This window comes from Staurois parvus, unplaced genomic scaffold, assembly GCF_062004578.1.
Source record: "Staurois parvus isolate SC_StPar_1 unplaced genomic scaffold, SC_StPar_1.0 ptg000195l, whole genome shotgun sequence".
Classification (NCBI taxonomy): Eukaryota; Metazoa; Chordata; class Amphibia; order Anura; family Ranidae; genus Staurois; species Staurois parvus.
In genome coordinates, this window is record NW_028317991.1 from 10,675,493 (window position 1) to 10,703,164 (window position 27,672).

The following is a 27,672-nucleotide window of genomic DNA, read 5'->3' on the forward strand; positions in this document are numbered from 1 at the left end:
ACACTTGGAAAACGCCTATGAAACACCTCAAAACCGCGCATAGGGCATTTGGGAGTGTTTAATGAGCTTTAAAAACGCTCCCCAAATGCCAGTCTAAGGGTCTGTTCACACCTGACTTCTTCCCAAACGCCCCTATGGCATTTGACAGACAGGCATTTGGTGAACATTTTTAATCCTTCTCAAATGTCCTATGCAAAGTTTTAAGGTGTTTTCCAAAGCATTAAAACTGCACAACAGACTCCTATAATGAAGTTAATGGTATTAATGCCCCACAAATGCCCAGCAAACGCCCCACAAACGCCTCACAAATGCCTGCCAGGTGTTTGAGGAGCGTCACCGTAGACTTGAATTGGCGGTGTTGAAAGGATTCAACTCCTCCTGACTTGACATGAGGCGTCAATTTTGCCCCGACGCTAATACTTCAGTGTGAACAGCATTGTGTGCTGCCATGTGTATAGTTTTCATAGGCATTTGAGGAGCATTAAAAATGCCCCTCAAATGCCTGCAAAATGCCTGCTTACAAAGTTAGTGTGAACTGAGTCTTATGCCTGTCAAACATTATAGGGGCGTTTGCAGGGGCGGACTGAAAACTCATGGGGCCCCTGGGCAATAGGGGATCTTGGGGCCCCTGTGTCCTTCCCCAAACTCAAAAAAGCCTATGAAAAAGGTACCAGGGGCATCTCATGGGGCCCCCTACTGATCCCTGGCCCTCGGGCAGTGCCCGAGTTTCCAAATGGTCAGTCCGCCCCTGGGCGTTTGGGAAGAAGTCAAGTGTGAACAAGCCCTAAAGCAGGCCATAGACGGGTCGTTTTTCGGCCGAATTGTCAGCTGATAAACGAAAAATCGGTCGTTGCTGCCATGGATGCTGCCACCAATGCTCACGAAAGAATGGGAGAAGAAACCAGTTTGATAGAGACAGGGGAGCACACCATATAAGGTGACAGCAATACAAATACATTATGTTTTTATTGGGATACAAATGGATACATTTGTGGCAACCGCAAGACTTTTTCATATAAAATATAATAGCGGACTGGACTTCCGGTTCGTTGGAAGGATTCAGGTGTCTCCCATTCCTATGATCGATTCACTTTAGCAGAATAAAATTTCCTCTTCTAGATGTGACAGTCTGCAATATCAGAGAGATTGGGGTAAACAAATTAGCCTGACAACGCTCTAAAACTAGGTCTTTAGAATAAAGAACGGAGCCACCGTTCAGTGACACCTGTACATTCCATAACGCAGTACAGAGCAGTCACAGGGCAGGCAAAGGCCAGGACTGGGAATGGTGCACTGAATTAACTGCTTGTGAGGCTTCTTCTTCTTCTTTTACCAGTTTAACCCAAATGTGTCGTACAGACATCGGGGTATACACTCATGAAGGTACCAAGATGGCGTAGGGCACCCTTCCGGTCCTCATCACCTTCAGTTTCCTATTGAGAGTAGCAAGATGGCTGATGCCACACACCCAGCCAGGCAATGCAACAGTCGGGTGTAGTAGGCGGAGTTATAGTGTATAAATTTGTCTGCCAATCACCACAGCCCTATGCCTCTGAGGACGCCCAGTGGAAGGGGCAAAACGCGTTCAATACGAACAGGGGCAGACTGACCATATGGAAACTCGGGCACTGCTCGAGGGCCCGGGGTCAGTAGGGGGCCCCATGAGATGCCCCTGGTACCTTTTTCATAGGCTTTTTTGAGTTTGGGAAAGGACACAGGGGCCCCATGATCCCCTATTGCCCGGGGGCCCCATGAGTTGTCAGTCCGCCCCTGCATACGGACCATGGTGACATCACTACCAGTGACACACAGGCAGTGTACTGTTTTCCAAGCTGGCGTTTATGCTGTTTTTACTCTGGAAATACTGTATGTGAGTGCAACATGTGTATCTATTTTTATTTAATAAACGGAATCACACTATTTGGATGCCTTCCTCCATTCTTTGCATGCACATACTCCACATTATATTACTATGTCGGGATGACTGAGGATGATCAGCGTCATTCAAACTAGGAGAACTACAAGGAGGACTACAAGATTCAGCAGAACTCCAATATAGCTGGTGAGTTAGTGGGCACACAGGTGGGGAGCACAGAGCACGAATCTCCTATTGTTTGTGGAAGAAGCACATGCACCAATGTATTAATTATTTTTCATATCAAGGACTTTATCTATTTATTTTATTGAATTTATGTATAATGGTTATATAGTTATGCCATTTATTACCAATTGTATTTGGGCAGCTATTTCATATGTATGTTGTTTAATATGGAAATACTGTTTCTGTGCCACAGAATCTTCCCAAAGTGCTTCACCTCCTGTGTCACCAGAATGCACTCACCAAAGATCCATGACCCTCTTATTTAAAATAAAAGGTCATGAAGCGCTGTTTGTCCCAGATGCTCTCCAACATCTGTTCCTCACTTTTCCTCCAATCACCACTTGTCCTATGTACCCAATGTCTCTTCATCAATAGTGGTGGTTGCCAGGGGAACGGTACTTGCCTGACTGCATTGTGCCAAGTGTAAAGTTTGGTGGAGGGGGGATTATGGTGTGGGGTTGTTTTTCAGGGGTTGGGCTTGGCCCCTTTGTTCCAGTGAAGGGAACTCTTAAGGCTTCAGCATACCAAGACATTTTGGACAATTTCATGCTCCCAAATTTGTGGGAACAGTTTGGGGATGCCCCCCCCCCCCCGACTGCGCACCAGTGCACAAAGCAAGGTCCATAAAGACATGGATGAGTGAGTTTGGGGTGGAGGAACTTGACTGGCCTGCACAGAGTACTGACCTCAACCCGATAGAACACATTTGGGATGAATTAGAGCGGAGACAGCGAGCCAGGCCTTCTCGTCCGACATCAATGCCTGACCTCACAAATGTGCTTCTGGACGAATGGTCAAACATTCCCATAGACACCCTCCTAAACCTTGTGGACAGCCTTCTCAGAAGAGCTGAAGCTGTTATAGCTGCAAAGGGCGGGGCCAACTCAATATTGAACCCTACGGACTAAGACTGAGATGCCATTAAAGTTCATGGCGTCCCAATACATTTGGCAATATAGTGTAAATGCTGGTTGGGTCTTGAGGAGCTGAAGTGTCTGTCAGGGGTGGACTGACAACTCATGGGGCCCCCGGGCAATAGGGAATCATGGGGCCCCTGTGTCCTTGCCCAAACTCAAAAAATCCTATGAGAAAGGTACCAGGGGCATCTCATGGGGCCACCTACTGACCCCGGGCCCACGGGCAGTGCCCGAGTTTCCAAATGGTCAGTCCGCCCCTGGTGGCTGTAGTACTTACCTTAACCCCTTCCGGACAGCTCTAGCGCTCTCCTCTTTTCAATTTGGCGCTCTGGTCTGTGGGCAGTCATCATATACAATGCAAGTCTATTATCCCTGAACTGTACATGAAGGAGACTGGAGTGTGACAGCAATCAGGAGCACCTTAGAGAGGTGGCTTCGTGGGATCAGTCGCAACACTGGATGGACCCTTGCCAGAGCATCCATTAATAAGGTCCCTCTTACACCATATTTATGAACCACTTGAACTAGCTGATGAACAGTGCTAGCGGGCACCACTGCAAGGATAGATGCTATCTATTTCTTGGAGTTGGACTCTAAAATATTTCATTAAAATAATACCTGGTGATCCTGCCATGATGGTCCTTGTGCAGGCTGTTCCTATCTCCTAGTTGTTCTTCTGTTGGCTCACACAGGCTTCTGAAGCTATAATTCTCCATTTCAGAACACATTACAAAGTCATAGTCCATTGTTGTCACCATAAAGAATCCCACCCTGACAAATGCCATGTATGCAGAAATGTCTGCAAAGTGGCTGCAGGAGCATGAAAAAGGTAAAACCAAGAATTTTATTAAATAAACGGAAATTATTTATAATACACAATGTTTTAACAAAATAAATGTCATCCGGTTAGGTTTTGCATCTGCTTTACAACAGAGAACCATTGTGAACTGAGTGGTACCCTTTCTTTAAAAATAGTTACTAACCCTTAGTGTACTTCACACAAATTGCAATTAGGTAAGGATTTACTTGAGGTAGCACTGGAGAGATGCTCAGTACTTTTCCAGGACAGATGTGACATGTTATAAGTATTTATCCAACAATTTTACACAGTGCTTCATGTATTGTGCATTGACATGAGTTCCTGCAATCAAAGGGCTAACAGTCTAAGGCCCTAATTTGGACAGAAAACCTGGGCAAGCATGGGGAGAACAACAGAGATCTGAAACTCCAGTGCTCAGATGAAGGTGCTTCCTCTAAAACCTTGCCAGCAATGCCCAGTGCAATGCAGCCCTCATCAGATCAGATAATCTTCAAATGAACTGCAAAAACAGATACAGAAGGGTGCAGACGCCTAGCGTATACTACAATCTGCATTTATTAGATCTATAAAAATTCCATACTCGCAAACAAATGTAACAACAGGGATAGCAAATTGAAACTCCAGCCGTAGGCAATATCATCTAATCATAACCCAAGCGGTTGGAAAGCTGACACGTTTCCCTTCCTCAGAGCTTGGCACAGGAAGAACATGCAAACTCCATACAGGTAGCGCTCTGGTTGGGATTCAAATCAAGAACCCTAGTGGTACAAGGTGGAAGTGCCAACCATGAAGCCACTGTGTACTTTAGGTGGTGAATAGTGATGAGCTCAGGCATGTTGGGACCAGTCCAAATTTCCCCAAGCTATCCTGTTAAAGCTGACAGCAAACCATAGGCAGCGAATACATTCTGAGCTTCACAGCTGTATAACTACACAATCCTTGCATACAGTATGTGTGGCTGTGGGGTTGGGAATGCCTCCACCGAGGCACCTTTGACAGTTTCCAGGAAGGCTTGGAGTTATGTCCAAATCTGCCTGAACTCATCCTTATTGTTAAACTTCTACAAGGTGGTGAAATGTGACTGTTGCACCTGAGAAAAAATGACTGTTCTTCTTTGACCCTCATAGAGCTCTCAACCCCATGGAGTACACAAGCAACCTATCTCTTCAGGCAATGTTGAGCTAGTTGTACCAATCGGCTCCCTGTCATCAGGCTGATCATGGCAAGCTATAACTGGCAAAGAAAAAAAAGCACTGAAATTGGCGACCCTACCCAACAGTTAGATTGCTTGTTGATTTTCAGTTTATTTACATGATATAATGTTTTTGGCAAACCCTGTTGACTGAAGTCTTGAGGGGTAAAATAATTCTCTCATTTTTTTCCTGATATAGGTTGAGAGATAAATGTCACCTTTTACTTGTTTACAAAAAACAAGGCTGCTTTAGCACTAGAGTCATGAGCATTTAGGATACTGTTGAGATGCATATAACTGCTTCTGAGACTTCATTCGGTCCAGATGCAGACGTTTTGATATTTGTTTCCTTTTTCTCTGGTTTGATCATGAGTTCTTTATATTTGCTATCTTGATTGCTCGTGGTTGTTTCAGAAAAACCCTGGTTCACATAATCAAGTGATTTCTTTTTAAATATTTTCACTGATTTTCTTTTCTTGCTTGACTCATTGTTCAAAAAATCTATAAGGAGGTCTTCTTCTGGTTCTGAGTAAATCTGGTTGATAACCATGGAGGAGACAATGATTACGGCGAAGAACCCAATCACTACTATTATGAACCAGCCAGCGTTGGTCTCGTCAGGGGTTAAGTTAAAGATTGTTGTCTTTGTAAGGAAATCGATATTCGTTTGTGAGACTGTGACGCTTGAGTCCCAGTCTGGTGTTACACTCTGATCCATTATGGCATTCCAGAGAGGTCCTAGGAAACACAAATAAGAGGTAATTTAATAGAAAAATGTTTGAATTTGTCAACATGGTAGAACACCATGACTTGTTTGACCAAAAAAAACCAACACATTTTCTTAGTATTGGTAATATTAAAAAACACAGATTTTTAAAGAATTTGTATTCTAATATCAGTCCATGTTGCAATCTTCTTAGTTTGCAGTATCACTATAGACCGGTCTTATTTGCTGTCATGGCAAGATGTGGGGTGTAGATGAAAATGTACAGTTCCTAAAGCCCTTCTTACATTTTTATTTAATGTTTATATTATCTTGTTGTGTGAGAGTAACATACTTAATCTCATCCAAATGACTGAACAGCAGAATAGCCTGGTTTTCTGGTAGTCCAGAAGTCAGATTGTGTTCCAGGAATCCAAAAGAGTAAAACAGTGGACTTGTTTTCTATCATGCAGTTGGACCTTTACTGATAAAATTACAATCACATTTTCTATGTGGTAAGGCAAAACCATTGCTCTATAAATATAACATTTGGCTATTTTAACACCATCCCTTTAAAGCAGCCACTATCAACCAGGGTTCTGTGGAACCCTAGGGTTCCTCCAGAGGTAGCTAGGGGATCCTTGAGCTATAGCTGATTTACCCCCCTATCTGGTGGAGCCTGCATAATTCCAGATCCAATGCCACTCAGCAAAGCTAGCAGTGTGACCCCATTGATCTTTTTTGGCAATCTGAAAGGGTTGAATTCTTTCTGCTTACCACCAATGTAAGGGACATTTTACAATGACACCAATGGATTTTTTTAGTAGGGGTTCCCTGAGACCTGAAAATTATTTTTGGGGTTCCTCTCTAGGGCAATAAGGTTGAGAAAGGCTGCTTTAGAAGATAAGTCCACAAAACTGGTAAATGTTGGGTAGAATCAACAATCAGCTTTTATACCTTTTTTGGAAGATGCTTACTGCTCCACAGGGCCCTCCCCTGCTATCATTATGAAGCTAATCCACTCTTTCTCCTACAGCTGCATTCTTTATGAAGCAGAGTGAAGACCGTGTGCAGAGATGAAAGCAAAACTGTCCATACACTGATTAAAGTTCTGCCACTCCAACAAGGTCCAGACGAATTTCGATCAGCATGTGGGTTTCCCCATTCAACAGAAGTTGATTGTTTAATTGACTATGGTCAAAGAAACATGTTGGAAAATTCTCTATGGATCCATCAGGTGTCACTGTCAGAATACAATGTTCTGTGTATGGCCAGCTTTAAGCTCCCTATAATGTGAACAAGCAGGGGCGGACTGACCATTTGGAAACTCGGGCAGTGCCCAAGGGCCCAGGGTCAGTAGGGGGCCCCATGAGATGCCCCTGGTACCTTTTTCAAAGGCTTTTTTGAGTTTGGGCAAGGACACAGGGACCCCATGATCCCCTGTTGCCCGGGGGCCCCATGAGTTTTCAGTCCGCTCCTGTGAACAAGAGAAGTTCAGATGAATCAGATACTGAGGTTTCACCATAAGAATTCCCAAGAGAATTCCCAAAGCAATGCACCTGACCATAGTTCAGGACAAATGCTTTGGCCAGTCACAGCACAATTGGTTTAGCTAGCGGTGACATCACCGATGGCTCTGCCCAACTGTTTACATCTGACCTGCAAATGTCAGATTGCGGCGGGTGTGGACGGGTTAGTGAGCATTGGGTTTTTTTTTTTTATTCAGGCGAGTCGGCAGCGTTGCTGGACACCGTGGTTGACAATGGATTACAATGATGGAACCATTTTTTTGTTTTGCTTTTTGTTTAAGGAATTTTTCAAAAGACTGGTCTCTTTATTTTTTACTAAATGTAATCCTTTAGTGAATGAGTAGTGTTACAAGTACCCCTTACTCATTCACAAGGGGGGGGCAGCATCAGGGTGCCCCACTATTTAACCACTTCCCGACCGGCCGTTGTATATAAACGGCCGGACGGTGGCACTGTAGGGTCGGTGGCCGTTTATAAACGGCCTCCCCGCACCCTGCTTGTGCGCGCTCCCCAGGAGCGCGCAGCACCGCGATCCGGTGCCCGCTGTGTCCTCCGGACACAGTGAAACACCGATCGTTGGACGGGACCTCTGTACGAGGTCCCAATCATGTGATCACTGATTGGCCAATCAGTGATCACATGCAAAGTAGTAAGCAAGATGTTACTTGTGACATCATTGCTTACTAAAAGTGAAATCTGTGAATGATCACAGAGGTCACATGGTACAAGGCTATTCACAACAGCCTTGTACCATGTGACAAGCTGTGACCAATCACAGCTCACTCAATAGTTCTCAATGGCTGCATGAATGCAGACAGAGAGAAAGAGAAATGATTGCTTTTACATCCTACTGTATATGGCAATCAGTGTAAAAAACTAAAAAATCATCATCACCCCCCAAAATTAGTACAGTATCACCATGGTGACACTGTACTGCTATGGTGACAGTATGCAAAAAAAAAAAAAAATAAAATAAATAATGATATAAAAAAATACAATTGTAAAAAAAAAGTTTAAAAATTGTAATTTTTGGTTATAAACTAATTTGGCTTCTTTTTTTTTTTTTTTACTAAAAAGATAACGGAATAAATTTTGGCCAAGATTTATGATGAAATATAATTTATTTGCAAAATATTATAAGAAAAACACTTTTTTTCAAAATTTTTGGACATTTTTATTTACATAGCAAAAAAAAATAAAAATCCCAGTGGTGAATAAATACCACCAAAATAAAGTTTTATCTGTCTCAAAAAAATGGTAAAAAATTCATATGGGTACAGTGTTGCATGACCGCGCAATTGTCATTCAAAGTGTGATAGCGCTGAAAGCTGAAAATTGCCCTGGTCAGGAAGGGGGTAAAAGTGTCCGGACTGGAAGTGGTTAAAGAGTTATCTGATGTTAATGAGCTCCCCTACCCACAGACCCCAAAACCATCGGACCATCAGCATGGGGACACAGTCACAATGCCAAGGGCATGTGGCATGGTAAGCCGCAGGGAGTGGGGGCGCTCATTCATTCCCCCATTTCCTGCCCTGCCCGCCTGTCCTCTGATCAAGGGTCTGGTAGGAATTTAGGGGGGGCCCAAGCCTTTTTTACCCCCATTTTTGGAGGGTGGGGTTCCCCTTAAAAGTCCTACCAGGCCTAAAGGGTCTGGTATGGCTTTTAGGGGGAACCCCACGTGCTTCCCCTCCCCCAATTTTGGGAGGTGGGGTTCCCTTTAAAAGTCCTACCAGGCCTAAAGGGTTTGGTATGGCTTTTAGGGGGAACCCCACGTTCTCCCCCCCCCCCAATTTTGGGAGGTGGGGTTCCCTTTAAAAGTCCTACCAGGCCTAAAGGGCCTGGTATGGCTTTTAGGTGGCACACCACACCCTAAAGGGTCTGGTAAGGATTGGCGGAGGGGACCCCATGCTGTTTTTCTTTTTAATAAAAACTTTATTTTTTTATTTTTTTTAATGTCAGTCCTGCTGCAGTAGGTTCTATACATTGGACAGATGTACAACTTTACAGGTAGTTTAAGGAGACCCCCCAGGCATGATATTTAAAGGTACTTTTATTTTTTTTTTCTTTAAGCAATTAAAAATGACTGCCCCTTTAAAAACTGTGCTTTATGAATTTTTTTCACTGATTTACGTCCTCAGGGCAGTACCCATATCCCTTTTATGACCAATAACTTGCATATAAGCCTTCAAAATGGGCACTTTTGAATTTACAAGTTCAAGTTTAAGTTCGAAGTTTGCGGTCGAACATTCATTAGGTGGTTCGGTCCATCATTAGTTCTAACTCTTTCTTGGTTTTTCCAAAAAAGTACGAGAAAGTTTTGCATTAGGATACAGTTTAAAGTGATAATAAACACTTGTTTTTTTTTAAATAACAAACATGTCATACTTACCTTCTGTGTGCAGTGGTTTTACACAGACCAGCCCCGATTCTCCTCTTCTTGGGTCCCCCACCAGCGTTCCAGGCCCCTCCCTTCTGCCTAGTGCCCCCATAACAAGCTGCTTGCTATAGGGGCGCCTGAGCAGGCTCGTTCCTAAACCACTGCTCTATGTGGTCATTCACACATGGAGAACAGCTTGACCCACTCCCGCTCCCTCCTTATTGGCTCACTGGCTGTGATTGACAGTAGCAGGAGCCAATGGCTATCACTGCTCTCTCCGAGGCTTTTGTGCGCATTGGTGGATCAAGATAGGGCTTAGATACATTTTAAGGGGGCGCTGCTGCACACAAAGTTTTTTGCCTTCATGCATAGAATGCATGAAAGTGAAAAACCTTGAGCCTTTACAACCACTTTAAAGTATATTTATAGCTTTTTTACATTTTGGCTATGGTTGGGAAAGGTTTAAACCCCTGTTACTTTATTTATCATTGCTTGTATCCTAATTTGAGTGATTTCCCTTCACTCCCTGTCCTAGAGGTCCAACATTTCTATCTCTTGAAAAAAGTACTTACTGCAGACTTTTCACCTCAGCCCCCATTGCTGCCATTATGAAGCTAGTTCAGTCTCTCTTACATAGTTACATAGTTGCATAGTTAGTCTGGCTGAAAAAAAGACAAAAGTCCATCCAGTTCAACCGTTAAAAAAAAAAAAAAAAAAAAAATGTATAATCTTATACCCACACTTGATCCAGAGGAAGGAAAAAAAAAACAGCAAAGCATGATACAATGCATGCTCCTGCAGGGAAAAAATTCCTTCCTGATCCCCTAAGAGGCAATCGGATATTCCCTGGGTCAACTTTACCTATAAATGTTAGTATCCAGTTATATTCTGTGTATCTAAGAAAGAATCCAGGACTTTTTTGAAGCAATCTACTGAGCTGGTCAGAACCAACTCTTGAGGGAGTCTATTCCACATTTTCACAGCTCTTACTGTGAAGAAACCTTTCTGTGTTTGGAGATTAAATTTTTTTTCCCTTGTCCTCTGTGATGACCTCAGGGTGAATAGCTCTACACCGAGTTCACTATATGAACCACTGATGTATTTATACATGTTGATCATATCCCCCCTTACTCTCCTCTTCTCAAGAGAGAATAATTCAGTTCCTCTAATCTTTCCTCATAGCTGAGCTCCTCCATGCCTCTTATCAGTTTGGTTGCCCTTCTCTTTACTTTCTCCAGTTCCCCAATGTTCTTTTTGTGAATTGGTGCCCAAAACTGAACTGCATATTCCAGATGAGGTATTACTGATGATTTGTACTGGGGGAAATGATATCTCTCTCTCTCTGGAGTCTATACCACTTTTAATACAAGAAAGGATTTTGCTCTCATTAGAAACCACAGCTTGGCATTGCATGCGATTATTAAGCTTGTGATCTACCAGAACTCCCAGATCCTTCTCCACCATTGATTCCCCCAGTTGTACCCCCCCTAGTATGTGTGATGCATGCATATTCTTAGCCCCCAAGTGCAAAATCTTACATTTATCCACACTAAACCTCATTTGCTACATAGTTGCCCAATTACACAGAGCATTGAGGTCGGCTTGTAAATTGAAGACATCCTGTAAGGACGTTGTTCCACTGCACAGCTTGGTGTCATCTGCAAAAACTGAAATGCTACTTTTAATCCTAGACCCTATATTGTTTATAAATATATTAAAAAGTAAGGGTCCCAACACTGAGCCCTGGGGTACACCACTGACAACCCTAGACCATTCAGAGTATGAATCATTAACGACTACTCTCTGAATACAATCTTTTAGCATATGGATTTTTCCAAACCCGTAGACTTTACCTTACACATTAGCCATGTGTGGGGAATTGTGTCAAACGCTTTTGCAAAATCCAAGTATACCACGTCCACTGCCACCCCTCTGTCCAAGAAATCAGATTTGTTTGACAACTTCTGTCTTTCATGAATCCATGCTGTCGTTGCTTAAAATATTTTTTTCCAGCAAGAACTCATCTATGTGGTCTATTATTAAAATCTCCAGTATCTTCCCAACTATAGAAGTTAAACTAACAGGTTTATAATTACTTGGTAAAGATTTTGACGCCTTTTTAAATATTGGCACCACATTGACCTTACACCAATCCAGTGGTACTATGCCAGTCATTAAAGAGTCCCTAAAAATTAGACCCAATGGCTTTGAAATGACAGAGCTCAATTCTTTAAAGACACGTGGGTGTATGCCATCTGGTCCAGGTGCTTTATTCATCTTTATACTGTCTAAATATTTCAGGATCATATCAATTGTGAGCCAATGTGGTTCATCTAGAGCTGTGTCAATACCATGCCCATTATGGACCAGAGCTCCCCCATGCTCCTTTGTATACACAGAGCTGAAGAAGGTAGTTAATAAATTTGCCTTCTCTTTGTCCCCAGTCACCCACTCAAGATTATTTTGTAAAGGGCCTACATGCTCGGACCGGACCTTTTTACTTTAATATATTTGAAGAATTTTTTAGGGTTGGTCCTGCTATCTTTTGCAATCTGTCGTTTGTTTTCTATTTTTGCGGCCTTTATTTCCTTTTTGCATATTCTGTTATATTCTTTGTATAGTTTAAACGATGATCGCGTTCCTTCATTTTTCTATTTAATAAAAGCTCTTTTCTGTTCTATAGCTTTTTTAACTTTGGGCGTAAGCCACATAAGTTTGATTTTTAGCCTTTTAAACTTGTTGCCCATGGGAATATATTTTGCAATGTGTTCATATACAGTCTTTTTGAAGAACTCCAATTTCTGTGTTGTGTTCATCGATGCCAATATTCCCTCCCAGTCTAAGTCTTGGAGAGCAGCTCTCAGCCTTGGAAAATTAGCTATCTTAAAATTGAGCGTTTTTATTTTTCCCGTATGTGCTCGCTGTTTACAGCTAACAATAAATGAAATCATGTAATGGTCACTACTACCCAGATGTTCTTTTATATGAACATTCGTAATAAGCTCTGCATGGTTTGAGATTACCAGGTCCAGCAGAGCATCATTTCTAGTTGGGGCCTCTATGAACTGTACCATAAAATTTTCCTGTAGTAGGTTTAAAAATGTTTGCCCTTTAACTGTCCTTGCAGTATCATTACTCCAGTCAATTTCTGGATAGTTAAAATCCCCCATTACTATCTTTGTCCCATCCTTTGCAGCCCTTTTGATCTCTGCAAGGAGCTGAGTCTCTACCTCCTCATTAACACTGGGAGGCCTATAACAAACTCCAATGATTACCTTTGTAGTACGCACCCCCATGTGCAGTTCCACCCATAATACTTCAGCCTCATCACACTCTCCATCAACTAGGTCCTCTTTCACACTCACTCTGAGATCACTTCTCACATAGAGACAGACACCACCACCTTCCTACTTACCCTGTCTCTCCAAAAGAGAACATAGCCAGTAATATTAATGATTATGTGAAGAATGAAGCCAAGATTCAGCAATACCAATTAAATCATTGTTCTTGTCATGCACCAAAGCTTCCAACTCATTTATTTTGCTTGGCAGATTTGTAGCATTGGTGAACAAACACTTTGATTCATTGACAGCTTGTGTACACGTATTTTGCATATTTTGTATTTTCATACAAATGGTACCAATTCCACTGGTTGTTTGTAACATGGGAACCTTCTTATCCTCTGCCATAGCCTTTATATTTATATATCTCTTGCTGCTGTATTCCATATGAAGCAGTATAAAGAGTGAGGCTCCTTTTGAAGAGAGTTAGAGGAGTTTAGATGCATCAAATGATCAGGTTTTACCTTGACAATTCTGAAGAGCTATAAGATTTATCCCTTAACTTCCTGGAAATGTTTGTTTTTTTTTTGTTTTTATTTGTTTTTTTAGCCAACAGTCCAGTGCACAAAAATAAAGCACTGAAGTAAACAAAAAAAGTGCATATGAACACACACAAAAAGGTGTATTAGAGTATATCATGGTCCCCTCCTGAAGAGGAAGTAACCCTCCCTGTGCCACCAAGGTGCAAGACTCCTGATGGGGGCAAGGTACACGCCGATACACCTAGCCAAAAGAACTGGTGGGCCCCATTTCTCATGATCAACAAATAACAACCTACGAGTACTGAGGGGGTGGGCTATCCCACAGAGAGACCTCCCAAGGCAGGGGAGGAAGGAACCTAATGGCCACACATCCTTCCCCTAGACTTCAGGACATGTCAAAAGACCCACATCCTATCATCCATGAGTGAAAGGAAAACACCAATATAAAGTGCAGTAACAAACACGTGGAGAGTGAATAAATAGGAAGTGATAAGAAAACTCTACAAAGTGAAGGTAAAGCCGGCCATACAGTACACGGATCAAAATTCAGTCGGTTCAGCAGGGACTGGGCAGGGTGGTTGTACAGAAGTCGATTAATCAATTTATTTCTGTATCTACTGATCAACTTCTGTACAACTGCCATGTTGGAAATTGTCCGCTCAATCAGCACCACGAACTGTAGCCGGCAGCACTGAACAGTGTATTCTAATGACGGGGAAGTCTCCCCACTGTCAAACTACAAAGGCACAGTGAGAGGATTCCCCCATCCATCTAGAATGTGTGGATGGGGGAATAATTTTTTTGTTTTTGTTCAGCCCTCTGGTTGGCTGAGGGGCATAAAAAATTAATCATCAATGAGCTGCCCAATTCCCCTCTTAGACTGTTTTTATCAGATGTCCCCATTGGAAGGTTTACCCTTACCTCTTGTACTGGTGACAACTCTAAAATAGGGTTTGTGATTCTGCCCAATAGGGACACCAATAGAAATCCGACAGGAGTCCTAACTCTTGCCTAAAACTTCTTGTTTAAAATTTAGAAAATTGGATTTTAAATACACTTTAAAGATCCATTCACACTTTGCCATTGTGTATTGTGTTAATGTGTGTGTTACCATAATGCATATAACATACTCTATATTGCCAAAAGTATTGGGATGCCTGTCTTTACATGTACATGAAGTTTAATGGCATCCAAGTCTTAGTCCGTAGGTTTCAATATTGAGTTAGCCCATCCTTTGCAGCTATAACGGCTTCAACTCTTCTGGGAAGGTTGTCCGCAAGGTTTAGGAGGGTGTCTATGGAAATGTTTGACCATTCTTCCAGAAGCACATTTGTGAGGTCAGGCACTGATGTTGGATGAGAAGGCCTGGCTCACAGTCTCCGCTCTAATTCATCCCAAAGGTGTTCTATCAGCTTAATGTCAGGACTCGTTCTTCCATGTATTTATGGACTTTGCTTTGTGCACTGGTGCGCAGTCATGTTGAAACAGGAAGGGGCCACCCCCAAACTGTTCCCACAAAGTTGGGAGAATTAAATTGTCCAAAATGTCTTGGTATGCTGATGCCTTAAGAGCTCCCTTCACTGGAACTAAGGGACAAAGCCCAACCCCTGAAAAACAACCCCACACCATAATCCCCCCTCCACCAACTTTACACTTGGCACAATACAGTCAAGCAAGTACTGTTCTCCTAGCAACTGCCAGACCAAGACATGTCCATCGGATTGCCAGAGAAGCGAGATTCGTCACTCCAGAGAACACGTCTCCACTACTCTAGAGTTCAGTGGTGTCTTGCTTTACACCACTTCATCCGATGGATGCATTGCAGTAGGTGATGTAAGGCTTGGATGCAGCTGCTCGGCCATGGAAACCCATTCCACGAAGCTCTCTATACACTGTTGTTGTGCTAATCTGAAGGCCACATGAAGTTTGGAGGTCATTGGCTATTGACTCTGCAGACAGTTGTCGACTTCTGCGCACTGTGCGCTTTAGCATGCGCTGACCCCGTTCTGTCATTTTACATGGCATACCACTTCTTGGCTATGTTGCTGTTGTTCCCAGTTGCTTTCACTTTGTTATAATACCACTAACAGTTGACCGTGGAATGTTTAGTAGCAAGCAAATTTTACGGATGGACTTATTGCACAGGTGGCAATCTATCACAGTACCACGCTTGAATTCACTGAGCTCCTGATAGTGACCCATTCTTTCAAAAATGTTTATAGAAGCAGTCTGCATGCCTAGGTGCTTGATTGTATACACCTGTGGCCATGAAGGGGATTGAAACACCTAAATCTAATGATTTGGAGGGCTGGCCCAATACTTTTGCCAATATAGTGCATGTTGGCACATTGTAATGTCATTCATTTTCGATGACACCCCAGTTCGCTAAGGCAATGCAGTTCCCATGTCCATGTGTTTCAGGGTACAGTGAAACGCTAGCGTGTCACTACAGAATAGAGAATTCGGAGCAGCTGTATATGGCAACCAATCAGCTTCCATCTTTCATTTTCAAAGCTTAACTGAACAAGCTGAAATTTGAAGCTGATTGGTTGGCAAGCACAGTTTCTCCAGATTCTGTCAGCTCCAGTTTTGATAAACTCCCCCCCATTGGCTATACGGGAGTATTGAGCTAAAAACTGTTCCCAGACTTGGCTCATATCATGTTTTGGATCTTTTATACTGTTGAATATTTAAAGATGTCGATCACATTACATAAAACATATTTACTTCCTTTTATGCTTTGCCAGGGAACAATGCATCACCTGGACCGAGGCATTTATAAGTTATCCAAACCTTTTAATACTATTATGATTTTACATAAGGGAATGTAGATTCTGTCATAGTATTACTAATCCTGTTGCCTTGAAAGCTAAACAAGATCTGACGTCAAATCATGTACGATTTCTCAGCGTGAACAGGCAACTTAGGGGATTTGTCTAAAAAAAAGTAAATTCCATTTCCACTAAACACCAATCATTGATATTCTACGCAAGACATTATATAATCTCATGTTATTAAAAATTTGCCCCACCAGTCGTGTACAGACACTGGCATAAAGGCAGGCTTTCTAACATGAACCACTCCATATGGTCCTGAATACTTCACACGTGGATTCCAATTTTTATTATGGATTTAAATTTCATGGCAGTTAAAGAGACTCTACTTGTGACAGACCACCTGGCACCCCGACTGGGTGCCTCTGCCAAACAGTGTCTCCTGCACTGCAAACCCTAGCAGGTAATACCAGCTCTTTACCCCAAGCATCCTACATGGACAAGATGTTGAGGTAAAGCAAAAGGAATAACTTTATTGAACAGAAATACAGGTTTTTGTACACTTCAAAAATAGGGGCAGTCCCCACATGAACAACTTAAACTAATATTACACATTGAGGTAAACATCCCACAATGGTTAGGTAATGAGATAAAGCTGACACAGGACTAATCACATCCTGTAGGAATCTCCAGGAGGATAAGCAAACAGAAACAATTGGTTACTCAATTAACAATGGGAATTCACACCTAGGAGGCAGCCAATGAGGAAATTACATAATGAAAGAAAGATGCTTCACACCTAGACAGTAAGAGTAAGAGTAAGAGTAAACACATAACACCTTAATAAACAGCAGGAGATGCCAGCATTAGGAAGTTTTGAGCTGATTATAATCTTCTGCTTTGAGTCTCTGAGTCTAGGAAGGGGTTGAAGCAGTCAATGTTGGCTTGGGCTGTTGATTCTGTACTCCAAGAAAACACAGAGGCCCCTAATTTGTATTCGAGTTCTCCCATTCTCAGAGTCTGTGTGTTTCAGGGAGACATGAAATTGAGTTCAAAGTAAACCTACTCCAAAAGGTATCCCAGGCACACATCTCCCAAAGAACTGAGCACCCTCATACGCCAGGGCCCATAATCAGTAGGCAAGAGTCCAGCCTGCAGGCCCCTTCAAAAGCCCATGTCCCAGTTGGGTCTGTCACACTACACAAAAGTTCCTTTTAGAGAATTTAAAATCATCCAACACTTAGAATTCACACAATCCAAGCTGTGGTAACGCATGTTAAAGTGTTTGTAAACCTCAGACATGAAATATGAACAAAGCATATCCCTCTATAGTGTGTACTTGTCTTAATCCAGAGCACTAAGTTTCACTTTTGTTTGCTGCCTCGTTCCTCTGCTATCTGCATGAGTCTCCTCTGAAAAGTTTTCTTGACACCAAGAGATAAGAAGGTGACAGGGAGGGAGCTTCAACACACAGGCTGTGATTGACAGCCTCGCCTCTGTTCCTGTGTGCTGTGTGAAGTGGGGTATGTAGATTGAGATCACTGCCACCTGCTTTCTGAAAGGTCAGACAAGCTGTATAAATTCTGCATGGTTAAATGGCTAAGGGAAGAGAGGGTCACAGATAAACAGCTACAACCCATTTAGGAGGATTTGTTTCATCTCTGTGTATCACCTGAAGCCAGTCACTTCACTGGGTATATGTAAGGGTTTACAGCCACTTTTAACTTGCGCTTTACCATAACTGGAACTACACCATGTATGCATAAGTACAACGTGGTGACATACATTTTGGATGCCCTCCCAGTGCATGGCCAGAATGCAACTGCATTGAAGCACATCTTGATGTATGCTGTGTGTTGAAGTGCACTGCATATAAAAAAAATGCAACACAATCTACATTTTTCTTGTTGGGGTGCATTTCAGTCCATTCATTTTATACTGTGGTGTACTGCGGTGTAACTGGGCACTTGAACAGATTTACTAGAGGTATTCCGAGTCTCCCTTCCATTTGGGTGCATCGTAAAAAGTCCCGTTTGCTGCATATTTTCAGCAACATGTATTGCCTTTTGTTCAATAGTAATGCTTATGAAATACACATAAAACATACAACCTACCTACAACACATCTCAGCTCCAACACATCTAATGCACCACTGTTTGAAAATAAGCTATGTACTAATGTACAGAGCCAGTCATCAAAAAGGCCCTGTCCAAGAACAGTTCACCCCGTCCCAGTACTGCCTATACACTTATTACTATAGATAGATGCAGATGGAGAGTAGTCTTTGTCATACCCTGATTCTTCTGATGATTCATTTTATGCCGATGGTGTCAGATAGCGAATATCCCCTTTGCCTTCAGTCTAGAGTGTGTCAAGTAGAAATGGAAGAATTATTTAGCATCTCTTCGTATTGGTCAACCAAGAAGAGAAAAAAAGTTTTTATTGCCCGACAACATTTGCAAATTACAATTCAGGAACATAGTTGGAGCATCATGAGGAAAGCGTCTCACCTTACACCTGCCCTAAAAGAAAGCAGTGCCCAAATAGATCTACTCAACACCAGGAGGAGGTCCCAATACCTGCCTTGCCCCAGGATATGTAAGAGACTTCAGATGGCTGTACTCCACTCATGTCCAGTGTACTGAAGAACCATATAACAACACACATGTGTAGGCAATTGGAGACAACAAGGGTAAGGGGGTGCATGGAAAAATCAACGCATTTTGCGCTGATTCAGCGCTTAGTAAGCTCTAAATTAACGCAAATTGATTTTCCCATACACCCCATCACCCTTGTTGCCTCCATATGCCTACACATGTGTGTTCTTATATGGTTGTTCAATAAACTGTACTTGTGTGGAGTGCAGCCATCCAAAGTCTCCTATATATCCTGGTCTTCAGGAGTTTTGGTGTGGTATAAGAAAGTGACCCACACCCACAAGATATAATAGAAGTCTATGGCACTTGAGGCGTGGGTAAACTGCAGTGCATCAGTGTGAAAGCAGTCTTAAAGGGGGCTCAGGACAGTAAGGGTTTGTTTACATTTATGGGGCAGTAGAACCCCATAGTTAAGAAATGTTTTTATCCCCCCCCCCAACTGGTGTAGTGTCAGGGGTTGCAATGGTGACCCCGTCCCATGCTCCAGGGCTCCTATGCAGCCTCCCTGTCACATTCAGTTTTACAATTGGACATGAGGGGCAGTGGGGGTGGCATATACAGCCAGGGCTAGTGCTTCCACTAGGCAAACTAGGCAGCAGCCTAGGGCGCACTGCCACCTAGGGGCACCTAGGCGCAGCACAGACTATCACTCTCTCTGGTGGGATGCCATCACATCAAGGATAATCCGTCAGCTGAGGAGCAGCAGCGGGGATGAAGAAAGGACTGAAGAAGATGCGGGGTGTCTGGGGCCAATGTAACAGCTGAGCTGCTGCTCCTTCCAATGTTCCTCTCAGACTCAGTCCCTTACTGCATGCCAGCTGGCAGTTGCTGATCACTGTGGAGTTACAGCCCTTCTCTTCCCATGCATCAGTGGAGCTGTGCCTGTGGAGGAAGGTAATGTCTGACTCTGATGTCTCATGTCTCATGTTTGTGTGAGTGTGACCTAGTCATCACATGTGCAATGTGTCAGTGAGTGATGACATCATCACGATCCCACTGCCTGCTCTTCTAGTGCCTGCTGGGCCTGCTGATCTGTGTCAGTGTTGGTGGTAGTGTGTTGTGTCGGATCTGTCACTGTGTGGGATCACTCAGTTTAGGTGTTCTCTTTGTGTGTGTAAGCTGGGCTGCCCACTGTCACAGTGTTTTATCTCCCCTCATTGCCTGGGGAATGCCAGCCTAGGATCTGTCAGTGTGGATCCATCATCCTCCACTTACTGCCACTGTCAACCTGCCACTGCCAGTTTAACAGACACAGTCTGTCTGTGAAACTGATTATGTCTTTAACCACTTGCCTATTGGGCATTTTCACCCCATTCCTGCCCAGGCCAATTTTCAGCTTTCAGTGCTGTCGCACTTTAAATGGCAATTGCGTGGTCATGCAACACTGTACCCATATTACGTTTTTGTCATGTTTTTGAGACAGAGCTTTCTTTTGGTGGTATTTAATCACCACTGGATTATTTATTTTTTGATAAACCAAAAACAACTGAAAAGTTTGAAAAAAAAAGTTATAAAATTTTGTAAGTGAGTAATTGTTCTCCTTCACTGATGTGCTCTAATGAGGCTGCAGTGATGGGCACTGATAGGCAGCACTGATGGGCACTAATAGGTGGAACTGATAGGCACTGATAGGCGGCACTGAGTGGCACTGATAGGTGGCACTGTGTGGCACTGATAGGTGGCACTGATTGGCAGCACTCATAGGAGGCACTGACTGGCAATGAAAGGCATCTCAGATGGGCACTGATATGTGGCATTGATGTACACTGGTAGGCACTGATATGTGGCATTGATGTGCACTGACAGGTGGCATTAATGTGTAATGACAGGTGGCATTGATGGACACTGACAGGTGGCACTGATGGGGCTACACTGATCATCAGGGCACTGATCATCAGTGCCCTGACGATCAGTGTAGATCAGGGCTTGAAAAAGCCGCTCGCCTGCTCGCCAAATGCGAGGAGAAATTCCTCTGTGGCGAGCAGCGAGCACAGATGAAGCATGGAGCGACTGCACCTGTGCTCCAAGCCTCTTTGTGAAGCCGAGTTCCGGTTTACAACTTCCGGTTTCCGGCTTCTTCGGCTCTGCTGAGAGGAGACACCCTCTTCACCGCTGCGGGGGACTCGGGTACTGTATACAACATGTCATATCACTATAATGGAGTACAGGGGAGGGGGGATATACATTACCTTATACAGGTCATATCACTATAATGGAGTACAGGGGAGGGGGGATATACATTACCTTATACAGGTCATATCACTATAATGGAGTACAGGGGAGGGGGGATATACATTACTGTATACACGTCATATCACTATAATGGAGTACAGGGGAGGGGGGATATACATTAATGTATACACGTCATATCACTATAATGGAGTACAGGGGAGGGGGGATATACATTACTGTATACACGTCATATCACTATAATGGAGTACAGGGGAGGGGGGATATACATTACTGTGTACACGTCATATCACTATAATGGAGTACAGGGGAGGGGGATATACATTACTGTGTACACGTCATATCACTATAATGGAGTACAGGGGAGGGGGATATACATTACTGTATACATGTCATATCACTATAATGGAGTACAGGGGAGGGGGGATATACATTACTGTATACACGTCATATCACTATAATGGAGTACAGGGGAGGGGGATATACATTACTGTATACATGTCATATCACTATAATGGAGTACAGGGGAGGGGGATATACATTACTGTATACACGTCATATCACTATAATGGAGTACAGGGGAGCTGGGATATACATTACTGTATACACGTCATATCACTATAATGGAGTACAGGGGAGGGGGGATATACATTACTGTATACACGTCATATCACTATAATGGAGTACAGGGGAGGGGGATATACATTACTGTATACACGTCATATCACTATAATGGAGTACAGGGGAGCTGGGATATACATTACTGTATACACGTCATATCACTATAATGGAGTACAGGGGAGGGGGGATATACATTACTGTATACACGTCATATCACTATAATGGAGTACAGGGGAGGGGGATATACATTACTGTATACACGTCATATCACTATAATGGAGTACAGGGGAGGGGGATATACATTACTGTATACATGTCATATCACTATAATGGAGTACAAGGGAGGTGGGATATACATTACTGTATACACGTCATATCACTATAATGGAGTACAGGGGAGCTGGGATATACATTACTGTATACATGTCATATCACTATAATGGAGTACAGGGGAGGGGGGATATACATTACTGTATACATGTCATATCACTATAATGGAGTACAGGGGAGGGGGATATACATTACTGTATACATGTCATATCACAATAATGGAGTACAGGGGAGGGGGGATATACATTACTGTATACATGTCATATTACTATAATGGAGTACAGGGGAGGGGGGGATATACATTACTGTATACATGTCATATCACTATAATGGAGTACGGGGGAGCTGGGATATACATTACTGTATACATGTCATATCACTATAATGGAGTATGGGGGAGCTGGGATATACATTACTGTATACACGTCATATCACTATAATGGAGTACAGGGGAGGGGGATATATATTACTGTATACACGTCATATCACTATAATGGAGTACAGGGGAGGGGGATATATATTACTGTATACACGTCATATCACTATAATGGAGTACAGGGGAGGGGGATATACATTACTGTATACACATCATATCACTATAATAGAGTACAGGGGAGGGGGGATATACATTACTGTATACACGTCATATCACTATAATGGAGTACAGGGGAGGGGGATATACATTACTGTATACACGTCATATCACTATAATGGAGTACAGGGGAGGGGGGATATATATTACTGTATACATGTCATATCACTATAATGGAGTACAGGGGAGGGGGGATATACATTCCTGTATACAGTTTTATATTTTGGACTCTTCTAAAAAAATGTAATTTCATAAGCTTTAAGGGGGCGAGGTTGGGGGCGGGGTGGGGGTGAGGTTTGCAGCGGGCCAGGGGGTGGGGTTGGGGGTGGACCTGGGCAAGGTTGGGTGGGGTAACTGTTGGACAGTAAGTTTTGTGACCGGCTAGTAGGTCTGGACCCGAAATTTTAACCCTTGGTGTAGATGTCCCTTCTGAGGAATGCCAATTACCGACTCTCCTCTCCTCACGAGCTGTCAGCGTAACAGCTCGTGAGCAGAGAAATGCCGATAACCGCCATTTCCTTATTTACATGCGATCAGCTGTGATTGCACATAGCTGATCACATGACCGAGCCGAAGTCTCCGGGTCTTTCCGCTGATCAGTGATCGGCGCCCAGGGGGCGCACACTCGTGGTTAGAGTGGGAGGACGTCATATGACATCCTCCCAGAACGAGAGAACCACCTTGCGCCCGTGATATCCTTATATGGCGGGTGGGAGGCGGTTAATGTTGGTACTGGTGGCATCTTATGGCTCTTATTTTTGCAAATGAAAAGACATTTAGCAGTTTCATGTTTTGTTGATTTAATATTTTCTACTGTTTTTTAAAATTTGTATTTATTTATTTAGTTGGGGAGCGCAAGTAGCTGGTCTTGCCTAGGGCGCAAAATAGTCTAGCACCAGCTCTGTATACAGCAACCGATCCTCTCCATTTTTCCCTGCAAACGTTGAAAGTAGGCTTCTTTTCCTCTCCCTCCCACTGGCATTCAGCAGCTGTAAAAATGTTCTTTATCCTATTCAAAATAAAAAATGAGAATTTCTGAACCATTTCATTTTATTTTGACCCATGACCGGTTACCAAATCACTTAAGTGGCCCTTGCTCTTCAAAAGGTTGAGGACCTGTTTTAGAACTTCACAGTCTGCATCAGGGGTGGACTGACCATTTGGAAACTCGGGCACTGCCCGAGGGCCCGGGGTCAGTAGGGGGCCCCATGAAATGCCCCTGGTACCTTTTTTATAGGCTTTTCTGAGTGTGGGCAAGGACGCAGGGGCCCCATGATCCCCTATTGCCCGGGGACCCCATGAGTTGTCAGTCTGCCCCTGGTCTGCATAAATAAACATTCAAGACAAATCAATCCAGCAGCAGACCCATAAAGCCACAGGCTTAGAGCACCTGGCTAATATATGGTGATGCCATATAATAACCACGTAGAGGTTTAGTCATTCACCAAATCCAAACCAAAAGAAATCATTGTCCAGATCTACTTGACAGCAAAAGGCAGTCCCAACACCGACAGAAGGTCCCAACAGGATTCTTGTAGAGCTTCACAGTCTGCACAAATGAACCTTGTAGACAAATCTTTCCAGCACCAGACCCTTAATGCCCCACGTTTAGAGTGCATGGATAATGGTGATACCATAAAATAACTGAGTAAAGACAAAGCCAATACTCCAAAGCCAAATGCAACCCCTAAGGTTTAATACATTTATGATCTTGTTAAAACTTTGAGGTTGGTTTTGGTGAGGGCTTTCTCTTTTCATAGTCTACACGAATTGTCTCCCGTGGACTTTAACTTTCATATATATTTATTAAACGCTGCAGGCATGGCTGACAAGTGTTCTCCAGCACAACACCCCATGGGAAGATTTCCCACCACACTGCCTTCTTCTGACATGTCCCTCAAAATGAATTTCCATGGGGCAGCACACAAATTGCCATGGCAGACGTTTTTCTACAACCGTAACATATCCTCCTAATTTTTACCCAAGAATTTTGCTCACTATGTGAAAGGTGCAATCACTGTTACCACCCAATCAGGATTAATTTTTCAGAGGACAGAAATGGATTCTGGTTGCTGTAACTGCCCATCAGGGGCGGACTGACAACTCATGGGGCCCCTGGGCAATAGGGGATCATGGGGCCCCTGTGTCCTTGCCCAAACTCAAAAAAGCCTATGAAAAAGGTACCAGGGGCATCTCATGGGGCCCCCTACTGACCCTGAGCCCTCGGGCAGTGCCCGAGTTTCTAAATGGTCAGTCCGCCCCTGCTGCCCATGACACATTGCTGCTTGACTAATTAAATGCATTTTATTTATAAATCTGATTTATAGAATAACCTATAGGATGTAGAGACTGAACACATGATAAATACTTACGGCGGAAGGAAGCTCAGCTGCTCTCTCAGTCACTCCAGTGCGTATTACATTCATCCTTATAGTATAATACAGATATTTAGAAAGCAACCAGGAGTGGCCTTATAGTTATTTGTATAGCAAATGGAAAAAAAAAAACCTGCATGATTTTTTGTGTTAGAGTAATCTGATCCCTGTGAATTCTGCAAAACCACATATTTTACTAAAATGCAAGGCATGTGGTGTAAAGTCACTAACAAGTTATTTTAACGTGTATGTAAATCCAAAAACTGATTACTTTTGCTTTGGATAGAATGTGAAAGGTTAGAATCAGTCAGGTGTCCACTGCTATCGGTTTCCCCACTGGGGAAGCTCACCCCCTCTTTGTCCTATTCACCATTGTCTCCAATAAAGTAATGGGAAATCCAAGATATGGAGGCAAAGGTAAACCTTACAATGGAAAAACTTCCATGTAATAGGGCTTATGTCTGGTGATTGGCACCCAGTGCAGTACCACGGGAAAAAGTGAAGCCAGCCACATCCATCCCATACCCAGAGGTATGGGGAATTTCACTTGGTCCAGTGGACATACCAAAGGTTAGTGAATGCAGTAAACTTTTTCTTTGCAATTTTTACATATGTAGCCAAGTGCCGGATATGTCATAATGCAATTCGGGGACACTTACAGATGAGACTATGATTAAGCCTTTTGTTCCTAGTGCTTGGTACGCAGACATCTACATTTCTTGTTAGCAGAGTGGATCCCATTCTTCTGACAGCAGGGGATCTTGGGACCTGTAGTCCTATTGCCAATACGTACTGTATTCTTGAGGGCTGATTGAACTACAACTACCAGAGACCTGGCGAATGAGAGGGGTGTTGGGAAAGCAGATATATTCTACAGCAAGAGACAGGCTCACTCTCTTGGCGTGTGATCCAGAGCTGGACACAGGGGTACTGCCGTTATCCTACAGAGAAAGATTGCAGGCCTACGGCTGCGAGACTCTGCACAGCAGTTCAGCACATCGATGACACTGATTGCCACACCGAGTTTGCATCACTCTTCTCTGCACTGGGACTATCACTGTCCAATCTTTACACAGACATCTCTGCTCACTGCCCTGGCAGACTGTCAGGTGGTAACTCTGCATTTCTCTGCAAACAGCCAAGAGCCTGTGCAAAAACTCCTATTTCTAGAAGGGCGTGCTATCCATAGGATTGGTGAGCAGGTGGATCCCCAACCTCTTTGTCATCTGCACTCTGCATGCAGACACCTTTACACCTCAGTTACCAAGATACCTTTGCTTTGAGAAGTACCACAGCTTATCTGTTTAACTTCATTGAATTACCAGTATTCACTAATGTTTATGGGCCCCACCATCGCTGGTAGAGAACAGCGGAGACTACCATATAAAGAACTCTTAACATCACAGGACTCAAGCTACAATCTCTAGGTAAAGGGACCTTTTTCTTTCAAAGGCCATTGTTACTCAAACTAAGGTACCTACATACAGTATATTTATGCTGGAGGAGGGCTTTATTCAGCGGGAACGTAAGGGAATGGAGTTCCAGCACCTCCAGCATTGAATGTATGTAATGGCAAGGGATGCTAGGGTGTACTGGAGGGTCTATTGAGGCTGGCTGCTGGGGGATCTATTTTCACTGGTGGGGATCTAATTTTGCATGGGTTTCTATTTTTGCTGGGTCGGTCTATTGTTTCTGGGGGGTCATTTGTTGCTGAGTGGGATCTACTGTTGAGGTAGAGGTCTATTGTTGCTGGCTGCTGGGAGATCTGTTGGGTGTCTATTGTTTCTGGGGTGGTATTTTGTTGTGGGGCATCCATTATTGCTGGGGGGGTCTATTGTTGTGTGTGTATGTGGTCTATTGTTGCTGGGGTGGGGTTTATTGTTGCTGTGGGGTCTACTGTTACTAGAGTGGGGTCTATTGTTGCTCACTGCAGGTGATCTATTTTACTGTCTTACTAGTTATTCTTAAAAAATTCCATACAAATTATTTAGTAGCATAAAATGATACTTGCTTCTGTATTCCCTAAAAGGGGCAGTACTGGGAGGTGGGTTTGGGTGGAACCAAGGGACAGTGCTCAGAGGTGGGTAGGGGGTGGAATCAAGGGACAGTGCTCAGAGGGGGGTACGGAGTGAAACCGATGGATGATGCTCAGAGGTGGGTAGGGGGTGGCACCAAGGGATGGTGCTCAGAGGTAGGTAGGGGGTGAAACCAAGGGATGGTGCTCAGAGGTGGGTAAAGGGTGAAACCAAGGGACGGTGCTCAGAGGTGGGTAAGGGTTGAAACCAAGGGACGGTGCTCAGAGGTGGGTAATGGGTGAAAACAAGGGACGGTGCTCAGAGGTGGGTAAAGGGTGAAACCAAGGGACGGTGCTCAGAGGTGGGTAAGGGGTGAAACCAAGGGACGGTGCTCAGAGGTGGGTAAAGGGTGAAACCAAGGGACGGTGCTCAGAGGTGGGTAGGGGGTGAAACCAAGGGACGGTGCTCAGAGGTGGGTAAATGGTGAAACCAAGGGACGGTGCTCAGAGGTGGGTAGGGGGTGAAACCAAGGGACGGTGCTCAGAGGTGGGTAAAGGGTGAAACCAAGGGACGGTGCTCAGAGGTGGGTAGGGGGTGAAACCAAGGGACGGTGCTCAGAGGTGGGTAAGGGGTGAAACCAAGGGACGGTGCTCAGA

The 27,672-nt window shown here is 43.6% G+C and overlaps 1 long non-coding RNA gene across 1 annotated transcript; it reads right to left on the reverse strand.

Annotated features, from left to right (window-relative positions):
- Positions 1-3,843: 3,843 nt before the first annotated feature.
- LOC149461704 (uncharacterized) lies at positions 3,844-25,100 on the reverse strand. The gene is made up of 3 exons (XR_016312798.1): positions 24,999-25,100; positions 18,530-18,597; positions 3,844-5,768 (listed from the first exon to the last, which is right to left on the reverse strand). It is a non-coding gene; the product is annotated as an uncharacterized LOC149461704 (long non-coding RNA).
- Positions 25,101-27,672: the final 2,572 nt, after the last annotated feature.